Genomic DNA, 12,680 nt, shown 5'->3' on the forward strand with positions numbered 1-12,680 from the left:
CCTCGTCCTGTCACCAGGCACGTGGGAGAACAGGCCAGCCCCCACCTCTCTACAGTCTCAATATATTCGCAGTCAGATAATGTTAGAACAAGGGAGAATGCCTTTAAACTGAAAGAGGGGAGATGCAGATTAGAACTGTGGAAGAAATTCTTCACTCAGAGAGCGGTGGAGCACTGGAATGGGTTGCCCAGATATGGATGTTCAAGGCCATGTTGGATTAGGCTCTGAGTAACCTGGTCTAGTGGGAGGTGTTCCTATTCATGGCAGGGATATGGGAACTAGATAACTCTTAAGGTCCTTTCCACCCCAAACCATTCTGTCATCCTATGATTCTATTATTCTTTGTGCATACAGAAAGATCCAATGGTTCTGGAATGCAAAAAGGAAGACATCACTTTCTCATTCAACTATCAAAGCACTGCTCATTGTGTCCTCAGTTTTATCTGATTCTCCAAATTCAAAGATAAATTAGGTAATTAATTTTATAAGGCTTTCAGATTGTTTGCTTTTATGTAGAGACCCTATTAAGCATTTATATGTAGGATTATCCTGTGAGAAGTTATCTTATGAAAACATCCAGAGTATCAGACCTCAGACATAAAACCTCCAAAAGAAATTTGATTTTCTGTCTGCTGAAGAATCTCTGAGTTCATTTCTGATCTGATTAACAGAACAAAATGTTGAAACAAAAGTCATGATTTCTTGCTGAATTACATGCAGAATGAGGCAGGAGCCCCTCCTGATCATATTAGTATGTATGAGAACAAAGCTGTCAAAAAGAGAATAAAAGGCCTAAGAAACATATCATGCCACAGCTCTTCAGAGAGACCTCAGCATTTCTGGTAACTGGATTAAATTTCAAAGGCATTTTATATATTTAAAATGTATATTTTAATAACAATATTTTAATTATTATTAATAATTCCACCACAGAATGATAACCTGTTTGAGGTTTGTCCAGAGAGGTTGTGGAGTCTCTTTCTCAGGAGATATTTAAAACCTGCCTGGATGCCATTTTGTGCAATGTGCTCAAAGTGGTCCTGTTTGGGAGGGGAGTTGGACTAGATGATCTTTGGAGCCCCCTTTTTTTGGAGGCCCCTACCTCAACCATTCTGTGATTCTGTTTTCAAAATCATGAAAGCAACGGGTGAGGTAAATGCAGACCTGCTGCTTACCAAATCCCACAGTAAAAGAACTAAGGAGTAGGCAATATAATCATTAACTTAAGATAGCTAATATAAAGCAAGGTGTTTTTTCATGGTGAATAATCGACTTCCAAATTTTTTTGACCTGGAGGGCAAAAAAAAGGAAAAATATTATCAGAGTTTCAAAAAGTATTAGGCAAATTTATAGGCAGATGGGTCATAACCAATATGGAAGGGAATAGGCAAGAATGTGTCCTCTGATATCCCTAAAAAAACACTTGTGAATCCTGGAAGAGTACAAGAGCAATGGACCACGGGTTGTAGTTGGGGTGTTATCTTTCATTTTCGTAAAGGACAAGCAGACAAAGAAATTGTATGACTCAGATGCCAAAAATTTACCAATATTGTTTAAATACCTCAAGTTCTTATTCTATGATTCCATGTAGTACTTCAGTAGTTGGGCTGCTGAACTACAATTTTTTTAATTTTTTAATTTTTAACTTCCTCTAAAAATGCTTCTTTTCACAGTCTATCTTAATGGATAAACAAGACTCACAAGATTGTTGACAATACTGGAAGTGGCTGGCTCTATTTCTGATAGAAGAGTAAAGGCTGGGAGTATCCCCTCTCACGGGATACTCTTCACCATGCTGAATATTGGCAGCTGCTATAATCTGTACTACTTAGAAGAGCTATCAAATCATGAAAAAAGGAACTACAAAGAAGTTGCAAGGTAGGACTCATTAGTGTGTTTTGCACTGCAAGACCAGTCTTAGTTGAAGAAATGAGAGAAACTATGCATGTTAAATCCAGGAAGGGGCAAGAAGAAGGATGTGAGCACTGATACAAACCAACACTCAGTGGCATACACAGCCCAAGAGGAGTCTTAAAAAGTGGAATTCAGGCATTATGAATATTGGATGATGAGGTACTATCTAGATTTGTTACCTCAATATATTAGAGATCTAGCAGAAACTCTTAATTAAAGCTTACTTTTTTTCTCTTTGCTTCCCTTCCAGTATTCTCAAGCCTGTGCTCTATAGCTCTTCCAGACATTTCACAAGAGTTTCCATGTGGTAAATGGTGGGATTTTCTCTAAGCAGTATTAAAGAAACCTTAAAACAGGCTGATCCTGTGTCTGCTCAAAGGTCTATTATAGAGAAGGCATGTGAATATGCTTCACTGCAGGCCTTTGAACAGTGATGAAACAATTTTGCAGTTATTGCTATGGTTTCACAGAAGCTCTTGCTACTCTAGACACAGAAATTTCTCTTTCACCTGAGTTTGAAAAGAGGATGTCAAGGAATTAATCTCTTTAGCTGTAAATTCACATCCATATTACTGCCAAAACACTCCTTTGGGTTTCCAGGGATGCCAAACTGTAGATGTAGCCCAAAGCCAGAGATGCTGCTGACCTCAGGAGTGCTGCCCCCTGTCCCTGCAGTGCTCCATGTTTCTCTTCATTTTGGCATTTGAAGGTCTGCGGAAGAATTGAATTTAGAGAGGCGAGGAGGTCAGTCCCAATGGCATTACTGAAAGAGGAATACAGGTTGAAAGCATTAAAGGCAAAAGGAAGAAAGCCAAGCATCAACATGTTAAATGATATCTGCTCCTTTTATAGGCTACAGGCAGAAAATTCATTGCTTTTGATGTAAAATCCACCTGCAGAAACCGAAGAGAGATTTTTCTTTAAGGAAAATAGCCAACCCTGCCTCCTATCTCCATTGTCGTGACATACACCCTGATTTGATCAATGGTAACCATATAGTAGTAATGGTTGTAATTAGGCCTTTATGCAGGTTTTGAAATGAGTCTGAATTTTCTCTAAAGATTTTTCATTATCATTGCAGACTTTTTTAGTGTAAACAGCATTAAAGTATTTTTATCTTCTTCCTTTAACCTTACATTCTTCACTTTTTTTTTTTTTTTTTTTCCCTACAGATGGGGATTTTATTATTAAAGATTAGGAAGAAGCAGGAACACAAAAATTAAGACAGGAGGATAATGCTGCTATAAAACTGCCTTTAGTGTTAAAAATAAAGAATAAGAGAAATAGCAAAATATAGGCAGATCTATCCCAATTATCATTTATTTCCTCTATTCTATTTACTGTTAACAGCTCTTTCAAAGCAATGGCAAAATGATTAACGTATCTCCACTTCTTACTAAAAAAATCTTTTTTTTTTTTTAACTTTTTTTTTAGTAGCAAGATTCTGAAGCTACATAGAATTTTGATCTATTAATGGTTAGTGTTAAAACTGGCAAAGATATTTGCAGTGGAAGTTTTATGAAGTTTTATATAATTATATCACAGAATAATTTAAAAAAAAATCTCTCGCACACACTTTTGCACAGAAGCAGAAATATGTATGCTCATATAAAAACTCCCCTAAACATGCTGCTCTGAAAATAAAACTTTACCCATGTTCCAGTCTAATGCCTGTTTAATTCACAGAATGTATCCAGACCTACTCAGGTAAGAGTTTATAATATGCTGCAATGAAAAATACAATGTTAATAAAATTATATCTGGGAGGCTATTGACTTTTCTTCATTATCCAGGTTTTAATTGACCAAACATAAAAGCTGGCCAAGAACCCCATTTCATACAAGTCAGTTGTGCCTGACACTGGTCACTGTGAGAAAAAAAAAACTGGATCCAAACAACCCAAACCTGCCAGCTCCTATTTGTCATTTTTTAAATCAGAAAGCATCACCTCTGAAATCATGTAAGTCAAACAGCTGCATAGTCAAATGATTTGTTCCACTTACTTTCTGTCACTGAACTGTCATTTCTATTCAAATGCAAAAGAAATTAAGTCTCTTCCTTTAGTAGAATTCCTGTGTTTATTTTTCATGGTAAAAATAAGTGTTACTTTTAATTCAGGTTGTTTAAAACTTCCAGACTGTAGTTGTGATCAAAAATTTCCCTGCTAGACTGATTTTAACTTCATTAGCTGGTATTCTTTAAATAAATTACCAGAGCACACCTATATTATAGAAGTATGTGTTACAGCTTGCAAATTATTCTTTGGGCCGCTTCTGAACCAGACTTAGAAGAGTTCCTAAGTGACATCTGTTCACTGAATAGAGTCACTTGCTGGTTAATTTTCATTTACATCTTCCTTACATCTTCCTGGGTGCTCGACAGTTCTCTATTCACAATCCACATTTTTTGGTCTGTCTCCTGCATGTCTGGCTCTGTTGCTGCCTTTACATCCTTGACGGCTGCACCTTCTCCAGCTCCAGACACCACAGCAATCTCTTTGGGGACAGGAACCTGTGAATGTCAGTTTGTTTCTTCAGTTCTAGAGAAGTTGAGGCGGGAGTTTCCTGGCATCAAAATGTTCGGTCATACGTACAACTTGATGAGAAGGAACTACGAAAGGAAGGAAAGAAAAGGAAGCAAGCTAGCAAGCAAGCAAGCCTGGCCCTAGTCTGCAGCCCAGCCTCTCTTGTCTGGATGTGAAGGACCCACGGGTCTCTTTTGCATAACAAGCAACTAATGATGTGTCTTACTGCTTCTTTTCATGCCTTCTATGTACATTATCACTCAGCAGTGAAAGTGATGTCAAAGGACAACTTTTGTTTGTCCAGGAATTTCTGTACCAACATCTTAATATAAGACCAGTAAATTGCAAAAGAGAAGACAAATAGAGAAATTACAGGTGCATAAAATATAATAGAAAAGGTTTTAAAAAACTGCTTTTGAATGAGTTGACAAAATGCTTAACGGTAAGCAGAACATTTTGCATTTATTTCAGGAATACTTGGCAATAAAACATAACACAGGCAGAATGAAATGCTAACAGTTGTTTTATTCTGTGAAATGTTCATCTTAAAGATCTTGGTAATATTTTTGAAAGGAACATAAAGGATTTTCCCAAAACTGTGTGCTTTTTGTTTGGTAACCCAACTCTTCCCACAGACAGTGTTCTGCTTTCATTTGATGATTTATGACACCTTCTCTGCACATGATTTTGAATAAATCACTAGACAGCACTATGATATACTGCAGTGTCATATGCCAAAGAGGCGGAGAAGACAGGAAACTATGAAATATCAGTGCAACAACTGCAGGATATTGAAAATTAAAGGAATATGCATTGTTTGGGGTTCTTCAGGAAAAAAATGCATCCCAGAGAATGTGTAATATTTCCTGTCAGTGTCCCTTCTTCAACAATGCCAAGACAATTAGGAAACACTGGAGAAAAAACATACCTGTTTGATAGAAACCTTTTTGAAATTGTATCAGAAGGAGGAATCTTTTGATGCTAATCTTGTCAGTAAGCCTATCTTTATCTTCTGTACCAAAAAGAAAGAAAAAAAATGAAAAAATGTCTATGTAAATCAGAACTACTTCTTTAGAGAAGATGAGGCTGTTCAAGTTTCACTCTTACGGATTCATCAGGAAATTCAAGGCAAATAAAAACATGGCACACCAAAATTTATATTTTATCCCTTAGAGAAAGGCATTTCTCCTGTGAATAGATCTTGAAAATCCTCTTTGAGATCTATGAGCCAGAATTTTTACCTCCACAAGAAGGTCTGGTTGTAAGTCATGGATGAAGTTAAGGAAAGGTTTTACTGGTATGGATCTACCAGTGCAACTTCATGTTTACATTGGGTGTTTTTTTTTTTTTCTTTTTTTTCGTCTCTCTCTCTCTTTTTTTTTTTAATCCACATATCCTTACTTTCATCTGATTAAAATATAAAGAAGACATATGACACAGAAAATTTTGTTTTTCAGAGAATTGATTTCAGATTGTGGAAACTGCAGATGAAAATCCCTGTCACTAAACCTGTGTGAAAGGAAATTCAGGCATCAAAATCCAAAGTAGAGTTGTCCACACTCATGTTAATTGATCTCTCATTATGGATCTGAAGATGTAAAATATCTTTTCTACTTCTAGTCAAGGAAATCCCATGTTAAATCTGCTGAAGTAGCAACTTGAAAAGTGAGGCTTTTCAAGCCTCATGACCACATGGTATGGATGACCACATGGTATGGATGGGGGCAGGACCCAAAGCTAATTTCAAAACCTTGGAAGAATCCAGAAAGCAGTGTGACAGCACTATGGTGCTTTCACTAAATAGCTGCTGTGAGAAGCTTACAGTCCTAACCTGGCTGTGGTGTAACAAGCCAAATAGATAACCAAAGAGAAAGAAAGGTACTCATAACATTTCTGGGAAAATAATTCCATAGACTATGTTATAAATGAGGTCTCAACTCAATCTGAATTTAGTAATATTTATAAAACAAATATTTCTATAAAAGGCAAGTAAACAGCGCTGGGTGTGCGGGGAGTCTATGCTCATACACATACACACGAACATCAAACATTCTAAATATAAAGAACATTGCTTTACATACTAAACCCAAGTATGCCTATACATACGTACAATCAGGAAAGGTAACAAACAATCCTTTAAGTTCCATAACTTACTAAACTCAACTACGTCTATACATATGCACATTCAGAAAAGGTAACAAAAAATCCTTTAAGTTCCATGACATAACAGTCTCCATTTTCCATTCCTTTTCTTGATTACAAATGAGTCTCCATTTTCCATACCTTTTGAAATATATGTCTCGCTTTAAGTTGTCAAGCAACTCGGTCTTCAGGCCTTATGTATCCCGTTCTTCCCAGATCGAAAAAAAGCATATCCATCTACTTTTCAAGGTCAATAGGGCCTGGGTCAAAAGGCACGTCCAGGTCAGCAGGGGGCGTAACAGCAATGTTCTGTATATTTAGAATGTGTTCGTGTGTGTGTGTTGGTGGAGCGTAGACTCCTCACACACCCAGCGCTGTTTACTTGCCTTTTATACTTTTTATGAATATTCCTTTTATAAATATTACTAAATTCAGATTGAGTTGAGACTTCATTTATAACAAAATATTCCGAAATTCACAAAAAGAGAATGTAAAGGATTGCATCTATAACTGCAGCTTCCAGAGCAGACCAATGCTCCAGCCCTTCTCTTTTCTCTAGGGGAAGAATGGCTGTTAGTAGATCTTAACAGCAGGCTGTCAAATGGCTCCTTTGTCAGGGACAAAGAATACAAGCAAATAGGAAAGAATTCTGCCCCTGCCCCCTGCTTGCAATACTTCCAGCTTCTTGAAACCTGTTCTTTACCTTAAAACCTAGTAGTGGTCTTCAAGGTGAATCTAGTTATTGCCCTGAAATATGGGTTCTCATTAAGTCAATGAATTAGCCTAACTTGCAGCTGCAAAATTTGTACCAAATATATTTAGACAAAATTATTCAAGGAAGAAAACTTTGCAAAAAAATATTAGGTCTTTTGCTGTTGTTGTCACTGTTTTAGCAGATGACATTGATCAGTAGCAGATATCATATGGGCCTGTCAAGAGAGATGGAGAAGAATGGTTATGGCAGTAGTTTGGCACCAAAGTACCATGAGTTATGAGTTACAGGGAAAAATATATGAGCTTTCAATTGTTTTCTGCTGGTAACTCAACATTTTCTACGGAATGAAAAAACTATTTTCTGAGTCATTCTAACAAGAATGTTTACTGTTACAGAGTCATTGCATGATTTGAAAATGAATAGCCAGGAACTTTTCCCTGTGATTAGCTGTGAATATGAAGGATAAAAAGAAATTGTCCTGGGACTACTTCAAATATAAGCTGTCACCACCACAATGATGAGAGTCAAGTTCCATTTCTGAAGGTTATATAAGAGTTGCAAATGTGCTTTCATTTTGCCTTGTTATAGGACAAGGCCAACCTACCTTATCCTTCTGGGACCAAGGCATTCATTCTCATTCTTTCTGGTTAAGTTATTACACGCAGCTGAAAGAAAGAGCAAAGAAATTGATTTTGATAGCAACGAATATCTTTGGGGATTCTTCTCCAATCACATTTGCAGGCTGCTAATACAATGTTAATTGCTTAAATTCCTACCTGAAGTCTTTATAAATTCCACTGCTTGCCTTGACTGTTATCAAGCAGTAATGAGCTGATCCAGAGCTCTCTGAAGTCACACACACACACACACACACACACACACTAACACACACTAACACACACACACAAAAAAAGAATAATCAGTAATGAGGTGATTACCTTTGGGAGAATAATTTGTGGGTTGCAAATTGAATGAGAAGCGACAGTTGCAAGTATTTGAGTTGGGTTGCATAGTCATTGAGCATCTTTGTCACATTGTTTGTTTCCATTCTGTTAGTGTGCTGTAGTGTAAATATCCATAAAAACAATAGCAAATTTCAGATTGTTATTAGCCTAATAAGTGATTGAAACACAGATTTTGCAAGCATTCTTGCCATCTCTTATTTCCTAAAATACAAGAAGGAAACAAGAAGAAAGGCAAGTATACTCATTTAGCAGATTTGTTTACAAGTTAGAATTTCAGTATCTGTGGAATCCAATTGCAGTGCTCCATTGTTTGCTGACAGTGTTTTCTTATCAAGCCAAACCAGTTGAATTATTAGCGACAGGCATGGTAGGGCCTTGTGGACCAGGAAATTGATGCCAGCTAGTATTAGCAGTGCTACCTATGAGGAGAGTTTACTGACAAATTCAACAATGAAGGAAAAGAGAGCAAAATGAGGAAAATAATCTAAAATGAAGAACTGCATTAAAACATTGTAGTGGAACTAAGAATAATCAGCAAAGACCTGTGGAAAACTAGGATTAGTTACAGAAGATTTTCAAATATGTGTCAGGTCAGACTAGGTTCGTGCTATTTTAAATATGTATAAAACACATGCTGTATCACAAAACACTGTCTTTCAGGTACTGTAACTATGTGTTGTGACCATCTGAATTAGCGTAGGTGAAAATACCAACATAGATTAGTGAACTTTTGAACTATTATTAATGTATACTGAAATTGTTAGGAAACAGTGACACAAATTCATGGGGTCTGGGGGGTATCATACTTCTGGAAAGTCATACTTTGGCAAAGATTCTGAGGAGGAAAAAGTGATGAGAGAAATCATGCTTTTTTTTTTTTTGTCTTTTTATTTTTATTATTTCTTTCTAAGCCAAGCAGCTAATTATCATTGCACAAGAAAAGATAGCTGGAAAAAAAAAATCAGGTTTCAGGCAGCTCTATGAAGAACAAAGCAAGCATAATGTAACCTGTTAGAGAACAGACTAGAACATTCCCCAGAATTAGGAAGGGAAACATAGATAAATAAAAATGCTGATGAAGGGACACTTGTACAATGCTCTAGAAATCAAAACAAGTCAAGAAATGAAAACCTCCTACAGTGCTTGCCCATCATGTTATACTTGTAGTGTTACAAAAGGCTATGCTTATCATTTGTCTGTACTAGGAAGAATCCACATTTTAAACAACACATCCAAGTAACAGTTTTAAATTTGGTGTGGAATGTCTGCTTTTTCTCTCTATCTGACAGGTAAAGGAAATCATTTTATATAACAAACATTCTCATTCTCCTTTACTTGTTTTTTAACTATCCCCCTTCAGCAAATTTGAATGATGAATGATAATTGGTTGAAAACGCTAAAATAATAATAATAAAAAAAAAGGTCATAATCTGTCTCAGTGTTGGATTACTCCAACCAGGTCTGTACAATGCAATGAGGGATAGCCCAAAGCAATGTGATATGAATGAATAGCATGCTGACCTGAAAAGGAGCTGAGACACCATGGCAAAGCTATTTGGTAAAGTCCAGTAGCTGTGACTATATCCTATGTCCTTTAGCTGCGGAATTGAGGCACAGCAGAGCTAGCACATGGTTGGTTGCTCTGTGGCAGAAACTGGGATGTATTTTCAGGTAGGGGAAGGTCGTGACAGAATGGGACAAGACAAAAACAGAGTTATTGGAGAGTTCTGCTTGATGGTACTTTATGCTTCCAAAGCAGCTGACACTAAAAGCCAATCTTAGGCATGTTTTACAGTGCATTTGAAAAATATGTATCTGGTTGCTGTTAGAGGAATTCATGGTGTTCTCAGGAGAGCTAATGATGAGAGACAAAACACTTTGTCCTTAATTTTGATTTTATTCCATCACTCAAAATTTTAGGTCATATTCATCTTTACTATGAATTGATGGTAAAGGAATGTCTAAATTCTTGCCAGAAAAAACAACCAAGGACCAAGAGTAAAAATACAGAATATCATCTGTTTTCAGAAATCCCATGACATTTTGTGTGTGAATATAGTTGATATTTTACAGAGAGTTTTCCAAATGCTGTGCAGTAATCCAAGAGTATTTGTGAGATAATTGAAAATAACAGTTTTTAAATATACTTAATACACCTCTTAAATTTAAGACCCTTTCTAGAAGGTATATATTCTAAATTACTCTGTGTGACGACAAAGTGAAGAATTTCTATAAGGCTGCATTTTCTTAGCTTTGTTCTTGCTCTCTTGGCTTTTATTAATGTAGTTTATTTAGCTGCATTAATTCTCACACTGGAGGTACTGTCAAAATGTTAAGTAATGGTTGGATTATACTACTATCATTACACATTTGACATACACTTTTAAACTTACAAATGCCATGACTTGAACAGTATCCAAATCTAAACGTGAACAGAGGCAGTTTACATATTTCATTATGTCAGATTTCCACCCAACTGAAACCAGTGCTGACGGGATTCATCTTCTGACTAAAGACCTGACACATGGCGGGTCTGAGCTTACAGGGAAAACTGCACAATGGTATCCTGAATATAAATAGGCATAAAAAATGCTGTTCTTTTCACAAAAATAAATCTATTATCTTCCATTTGCTGAAGTGAAGCTATTCAACATTTACACAAAACGCCCAGTTTGGGCTTATGGGTAAATTCAGTGGGCTTTTACATTCAAATATGAATGTAAGTTCAGGTAAGTTGTCTTCCCATGGATGTCTAGACATCCATATTCATATTTGTGATTGTTTCCTTTAAAGTCTGCTTATGAGAAATTTAGGGGATATGGCCAAATGTTTTCTCATATTGTGGTGGTTTTACCCTGCTGGGCAGCTAAACTCCACCACAATCACTCTCTCACTCCCCTTCCTCAATGAAAAAAGCAGGACAAAGGTATGATGGAAAGGGCTCAAGGGTTGAGATAAGGACTATTCACCAATTATCATTACTGGCAAAACAGACAGACATAGGGAGATTAATATGGTTTGTTGCCTATCACTATCAGACTAGAACAGTGAGAAGCTAAAAGCAAATTAAAAACACCTCTCCCTCCAATCCACCCTCCCTTACCTCCTGCCTCCAAGAGGTGCAGGGAACTGGCTCAGCTCTGGCCATCAGCATATCTCTTTTGGAGCCAGCTGAAACTGGCCCATATCTAACATGGGGCAGCTTCTGGACTTTTCTAACAGAGGCCACCCCTGCAGAGGAGTCATTCTATGTGGTGTCCAAAGGAATGAGATTGTAGCTGAGTCTGCCAGAGCAACATGATCCCCTGTTTGTGTCTCTCATTTCATGATTTCCAGAGGATACCAAGTCAAAGCAATCTAGTGATTTCTACATGACAGCATCTTTGTACAACCTGCTACACAGAAGCAACTATTCTGGAAAAAAAAAATTAACAATCCAAGTTTCTAAAAAAGAAACGTTAATTGGAAAAAAAAGAAAAAAAAAAAGAAAAGAATAAAAAAGAAAGTGAATGAATGTGTGAGCCTTCCATGAGCTGTGAATACCCACCAGAGCTCAATTAGGAAAATACTTACTGTTGCTGAACTTTTATTGTAACTCAACTTAGTAGTCAGGTCTGTTTTAAGGGAAAGAGTATTTGGGTATATAACATCATGAGAAATACATTTGCACTGACCTCATCCTAAAATTATAAGCTGTTATTTTTGTCCATATAATCTCTCTTTTCTCCTCCTTCTGAACCTGTGTAAACATGTATTGCTGCTACAATCATTCTGTTCATGATTGTAGTTTTTCCTCAGTATAGAAGAAAGTGAACAAAACCTAGCACATTTTCAACTAATTAGATGAAAAATTAACACATGATAATGCTGTCCTTCAAATGACTTTTCCTTTTTCCCATGCCAAACATTTATTACTTTCAATCCTGCAAAAATACTTCTTATGTTCCTTTGCTAAGAGATTCCTTTTGTGGTCCCCTGTTGACGGTACTCAGAGCTACATGTTTCTTCTCAGACATACACCTAACCAAACAACAGATTTTCATACTCTGAAGTGGGTGCCAATTTACAGAGGGTGAAATGCAGTATGCCCTGAGGCGATTATATCCCAGCTATCTCAGCTAACACCTTTTGGAGTGTTTTGCACTAGTGCATGACAGGAAAGCTTTCTTTTCATATTTCAAAGGGGGAATTTCAAGGCTCAGGAAAGAGGACATTAAAAATGATGGGTCAAGCCCAATGTTTTCTCTTTCTCAGTGTTGCAACAAATGAAATTCTGAGATTGTTTGCTTCTGAGCCAGCAGGAAAGAGTTATTACCTACATGCAGACACCATAGTATTTAATGATTTTAAAATGTACTTCCTCCAGAATCAGTAATGCTGAACAACCACTGTTTCACTTCTTTTCATCACCTATTTCATA

At 36.7% G+C, this 12,680-nt stretch overlaps 1 long non-coding RNA gene across 3 annotated transcripts; it reads right to left on the reverse strand.

Moving 5' to 3' along the window:
• Positions 1-204: 204 nt before the first annotated feature.
• LOC137853667 (uncharacterized) lies at positions 205-11,484 on the reverse strand. Of its 3 annotated transcripts, none has more exons than XR_011094643.1 (4): positions 11,364-11,484; positions 7,900-7,960; positions 4,276-4,524; positions 205-2,677 (listed from the first exon to the last, which is right to left on the reverse strand). It is a non-coding gene; the product is annotated as an uncharacterized lncRNA (long non-coding RNA). The 3 variants fall into 3 exon arrangements; XR_011094642.1 differs by lacking the exon at positions 205-2,677 and adding an exon at positions 5,367-5,450 and having other exon boundaries at positions 4,131-4,524; XR_011094641.1 differs by lacking the exon at positions 205-2,677 and having other exon boundaries at positions 4,131-4,524.
• Between the last annotated feature and the right edge of the window lie 1,196 nt (positions 11,485-12,680).

The sequence above is a fragment of the Anas acuta genome, chromosome 3 (genome assembly GCF_963932015.1).
Source record: "Anas acuta chromosome 3, bAnaAcu1.1, whole genome shotgun sequence".
Classification (NCBI taxonomy): Eukaryota; Metazoa; Chordata; class Aves; order Anseriformes; family Anatidae; genus Anas; species Anas acuta.